We start from the raw sequence: 6,000 nt of genomic DNA on the forward strand, positions 1-6,000 counted from the left end.
TTGAAATTCCTAATCTGAACAGCAAAAAAAACAAAAGCAAACTTTGGCCACATTTTCACAGAAAACAAAAGCTTCTTTTTTTTGTTTCCTCCGTCTATTATCACGGGTGTCAGTATATAAAATAATGATAATTTAATTCACGTAGCACATTTCAGGCTCAAGCAAAATCCAAACAACAGAAAAAAGGAACACAGAATAGAACAGAGACAAATGGAAAAGGTTGTGCTCTCATTCCCCTCAATGGTAAACCAAAATAAAGAATGAAGAGAACACATCAAGCAGCTCTGAGCCCATATTTAACAGATCTCAAATATTATGCAAATACAGAAGATACTCATACAAAAGTCAACATGAAGGTTAACTATTGAAATTTGAAACAACTCCTTATAGAAAATAATAGAAAATAAAAGTTTAGAATAAATACAGACATCTATATTGTGGCACATAATATAACACCTCCAATCACTTGGTGTCTGTGCAGGAGAAACACATGCACTACAGTTTGACTGAACTATAATTAAACAAGTACAAGTTATATAACTCAAACACTGGCGGGAGCGTCTGACAGAGACGGGATTTACCACCAGAGATGGAGACAAAATCAAATATTCTTGTATGTTTTCATTTAAACTGCAAGGGTGATGATGGGCTGAAACCATATGAGGGCCAAAGATAGAAACCGTTGGATGTGTCTCTCAGCGTGAAAGATAAAATAATCATGGTGTTATTGGAAACAGCGTCCACATCCACTGTGGTAGCCAGTTACTGATATACAATTAATGCGACCTGGCAGCACAACAGTCTCTGGTCAATCTCTCTCTCTCTCTCTCTCTCACTTTCACTCCTCACCTCTTTCACACATGTGCTTGCACATGCACACAGACAAAAGGCGGGAGAAATATCAATAGAATTCATTGCCACGTCTGCGTGTATTCCCACTTTGCCCTCCTCCTGTTGACAGACTCCTCCTTTTTTTTCCTTCTGCTGATTCTCAGGCTGTCCTACTTCACAGATCCTCAGAGGAACTATCAAAGTGCAGCCTCCTGTATATTCTGTCTTTCTTCCCTTCTAGCCGTTCATTTTTCACTCCATCGTGCTCACATGTGTACTTATTTTCACACGTTTGCAGCAAATAACTTATCTGGCAGAGGAGTAATCTAGACATGACCTGACTGCATATGTTGAATGGGCTGCTGTATGGGAATGATGTTTTCAAGCATGCACATGAAAGGAGAACTCCAAAATTTTACATATCAATGTCTAACCGCGTGCTGTGTTTTGGAAACGTTTTGTGAATCCTCTTGTGGCTCAGTAGCGGGCGATAAACTGCCTCAAGTGATGAAGTCACTGAAATCATTGTTGGTTGAATACAAATCTAAACATGAAAATAGTCTAGGATTGGGGAGGTACGGAGAGTTGAGATTGTTGGTGCCAGACTGTAATTAATCTCTGCTTGAGGCTAGTGGCTCCTGGCAATGTTACCATGTGATGTCACCCATAAGAACTTGAATTCTCATTCTGAAGCATTCGAGATTTGAGATTTTGCAAACAGAAATTCACACTGTGTGAAATTCACACTGTGTGTCACCTGCATCCAGGCACCAATAGAGCTCTGGACGTCCGTGACTTTGTTTTTTATGCACCGCCACGATGAGATCAGTATCCTGATTAATTTCCCTCCATCTTACTCCAGAGAATCACTGAAAGTTCACAAGAGCTGTTCACAAGAACAAACTGTATAACAAAAAAAACTCTGGAGTTGAGTTAACGTTGTGCTGAGCTCTTTGGAAATCTAGTCTGAGTCCATGATTTACCAAGAGCTAACCACAAAATCTGTTGCTTGTTAGTTTCCAACACTCCGTCGTCTTCTTCTTCTTGCTGTGAGCACATTTTATAGCAGTGATTCACCGCCACTGTCTCTCTGGATCTGTGGGGATCCAGTATAATGGTCTCCTGTTAGTCTATCTTCGACTGTTTTGGTACATCTATCTTCACATTTATGATGAAAACAGCCACAGAAGACACAAGCTGTCTGACATATTGCCAGATTTATGTGACGCCTAGTATATGTTTATAGAGTGGAATGGCATTGTTTCCTGCCGGGGGCGTTACCATGGTTGCGTGATGTCGTCGGCCCAGAGAGCTCTATTGGAATCAAACACACTGGTGTCTACAAATATGAGTGATGCTTTATTATCTATTTTCCTTGAAATTGGTAACATCATTTACACAATCAACATCATATGTTATCAAGGAAGACCTGAAACCACTAATTGAGACAACTCCTAGGGGAAAATGCTAACTTACATGGATGTAGACTAATTTTCCTGTAAAGGGCTTGTGCCAATCTCAGCTGACTTAGGGCGATAGGTGGGGTACACCCTGGACAGGTCGCCAGTCCATTAGAGGGCCACCTAGAGACAAACAACCATTCACTCTTACACCTACAGTCAATTTAGAGTGTCCAGTTTGCCTAATGACCAAATCTGCCTGTCTTTGGAGGAGGAAATCAGAAAACCAGGAGAAAACACACACACAAGGAGAACCCAGGTCTTCTTGCAGCAAAGGCAAGAGTGCTAACCACTACATCCACATGACCAGGACCCAGTATATTCTTATTACCTGTCCATCCCAAATTCATTGAATCAGTAGCAACAGGACTTGTAGTATATATATATATATATATATATATATATATATATATATATATATATATATATATATATATATATACATATATATATGTAGAACTGTCGTGCTTAGATTATATTAAGGTTAACACTGCAGCTCACTTTCAGTTTGTTATTTTCTCTCTGAAATGGAGGGAAAAAGAAAGTCATATTCAGCACCATGGACAGCTACCATCTGGAAATAGAAGAGAATTCAATTTTGTTTTTTCTTCTCCTCTTATGTTTTTTAATTGGGCATTTTATGGAGTCACAGTTAGGCTACATGTTAGGCTTCTACAGACAAATGTGGATCTTTAAATGCCTACAAAACACATTCCCTCTCTGAATCAATAATCCAATATGTTCAGTCAGAGATAACAGATGATCAGAGGATAGGTACGACGCGGTGCCAAGAGGCACCTCCTTCACGCCTGGCTCACACATTTCAAGTAAAGAGAAGATCAGCCAAAAAGCATCTTGAGGGACTGCCAATCACCTCTAATAATGTTAATGCTGGTGATAAATGAAGGCAATAACTAGCAATGGGATTAGATCTCTTCTAACGGTGGAGATTTGAGACATTTGTCTCCTCCACTCCAGTGCAGATGTGACAGTGCAGTTGAGTGACAGTGTGAAATGAATTCTAATAGGCCATATTTAGCTGATGTTTTCATGATCCTTTTTATAGTGTATATGCATATTAAATGAGTGCTTGACAAACTGACAGCAGGCTGAAAGGTGTTGGTGCTGTTTCTTGGTCTGAAAACTGAGGTATAATGAACATGTTGGCGTTTAAGAGGGGGGGTGTGATTAATGATGATTAATTTGTATGTGACCCATGTGGCGATTTTTATGGCTACAATATGTCAACTGAGGATTAATAATGTCCATATGTTAGAAAGGATTTGATATGTCATGAAAGATGGACTGGAGGAATTTGAGCAGTTTTTGGGGGTTTCTTATCTCCTCTGTGGAAGAAACAGTCAACTACGATGCACAAACAAAAACAAACTCTATTGATTATTGTTTTTTCATCATTCACCTGTCCTCATCATCATACACCTGCCCTCATCATCATTCACCTGTCCTCATCATCATTCACCTGCCCTCATCATCATTCACCTGTCCTCATCATCATTCACCTGTCCTCATCATTGACCTTTCCTCATCATTATTCACCTATCCTCATCATCATTCACCTGTCCTCATTATTCACCTGTCTTCATCATCATTCACCTGTCCTCATTATTAGTCCTCATCATCATTCACCTGTCTTCATCATCATTCACCTATCCTCATCATCATTCACCTGTACTCATTTTTCACCTGTCCTCATCATCATTCACCTGTCCTCATCATCATTCACCTGTACTCATTTTTCACCTGTCCTCATCATCATTCACCTGTCTTCATCATCATTCACCTGTCCTCATCATCATTCACCTATCCTGTGATTTAAAATGCAGTGAAGTACAGCACCTCCAAGAAAAACCCATACTTCAGTAAAAGTAAAACTACATATTTTAAAAATAACTAGCACACAAAATCCTACTCAATTACAGTAATGCGAGTGAATGTAATTCATTACTTTCCACCTGTGATGGCATGTATACACTTTCCTTCTTCTCTGTTTTGGATTTTGAATTGAATATTTTAGTGGAAACATCTGAAATGAGGCTTTACTTATAGGCCTACTACTAATTTGGTAAAGGTTCTGCTTCACAGTTTTTTGGGGGGGTTTTGATGGTGACATCAGTGTATTAACTCTCAGTAGAATATGATAAAATTACTTACGTGAATTATCCAAAGTGGGTTTCTCAAGAAAACCTTTCTATCTTATTTTCAACAATTTGTCTCCGCTCTTCATCAAAGGGATTCAAAAAAGGAAAAAAAAAAACACACCATGAGCTCATGGATGTGTTATCACACCTAAAAATACATATTTCCATTCTTGAAGTTATTACCAGTGAATATCATGCAAGGTTTTTTTGTGATGGGAGACACAGCGAGCCTGCTTACATACTGAATATTGAACTGAGGCTCTGCTTAAAATATTATATCTCAAATCATATTGCAATTGCAATATCTAGCTAAAAAAAATCCCCTAACTGTTTATCTGTGTGTTATTAAGGAGTGAGGGGTTGTTGTTTTTTCCCCAAGCTTCTTCAGAAGAAAGAGCCCATAGTTTTAAATGTATAAAATCTCCAGGTGACCTTCAAACTGCGCATCAATTCTTCAGAGACGTGTGTGTTTGTTGTAGCTTAGGTGTGTACCTAATAAACTGACAACTTCTATTACTTTAACCAATGCAAAACTTGATTTTTTTGGGGTGGACAGAGTTAAAAAACAAAACAAACATATGTAGTAATTAGTGAGAAAGGAATTAATTCAGTTTCCGGTCTTTATGCTAAACTACAGGTTTGGCTTTGTTTGTTTGTCTGTGATAGTACAAAGGACATTAAAGCAAATAATTTGCTTAAATTTGAGTGTTATATGCGTAAACCTTAACGCGACAACAACTAAATGTCAACAACACGACCAAGGAGAGACCTCTTAAGTTCATAGAGTCTGCACCAGTCAGCACTTGCGATGGGGTAGTGTGCCCGGATTACTGACCCAACTGCAAACACATGTTACCAACAGCCAATGAAAAAGAGAAGGTGGGACAATAGCGTGAGACTCAGACAAAGAGGGCAGGAAGTAGTGGGAATATCAAAACAACGTTTGTTTACCCTTTAAACTGGAGCTCTAGCGAGAGTGTGACGCGTCCAGGTGTCTTCAGTTGGTTTGACAAATCATGTTGTCTGTGATCCCTCATCAGGAGCAGTGGTTATGTGATCACCAGTCTTTCAATCCTCTGAAACCAGTGTCACCCCCATCTTTACTGACACCAGGTTTAAATAGATTTCCCACAGCTGAAGCCAATTGCTCAGCAAAGAGGGAGGAAACCTGAAGCAGACCTCAACACACCTGTGTAGACCTGTTTAGGGATGCCACATCTGAGATTACAATGACCTGAATTGTGGTTTTTATTACACACAGAATGAGTCCTTCAGTAGCAGGTCTTCTCTGTGGAGAATGATGGACCAACATGTTTTATACAGGAGAAACTAAACATATTTTGACTTTAAATAATAACTGAAGGTTGCCATAGGTTCTCCTACATGTTTGGAAGGGTTAGGTGAGATATAGTCCGCTGCAACAGATGTCGCCTAAAGCCTTATTCTTTCACAAACTTATAACAATAGAGGCTCAGAAGAGAGCATTGGCATATTAAGAATGATTTTAATGGTGGAGTCACATTTTGAAAATGAAAGTGTTTGGGGAGGGG

General features: G+C 39.1%; 1 protein-coding gene across 4 annotated transcripts in view; it reads left to right on the forward strand.

The window, feature by feature from the left end:
• LOC122776381 (receptor-type tyrosine-protein phosphatase zeta-like) overlaps window positions 1-6,000 on the forward strand; it is a 940,026-nt gene that overhangs the window by 373,358 nt on the left and 560,668 nt on the right. The gene's annotated exons all lie outside the window — the stretch shown is intronic.

The sequence above is a fragment of the Solea senegalensis genome, linkage group LG10, assembly GCF_019176455.1.
Source record: "Solea senegalensis isolate Sse05_10M linkage group LG10, IFAPA_SoseM_1, whole genome shotgun sequence".
Classification (NCBI taxonomy): Eukaryota; Metazoa; Chordata; class Actinopteri; order Pleuronectiformes; family Soleidae; genus Solea; species Solea senegalensis.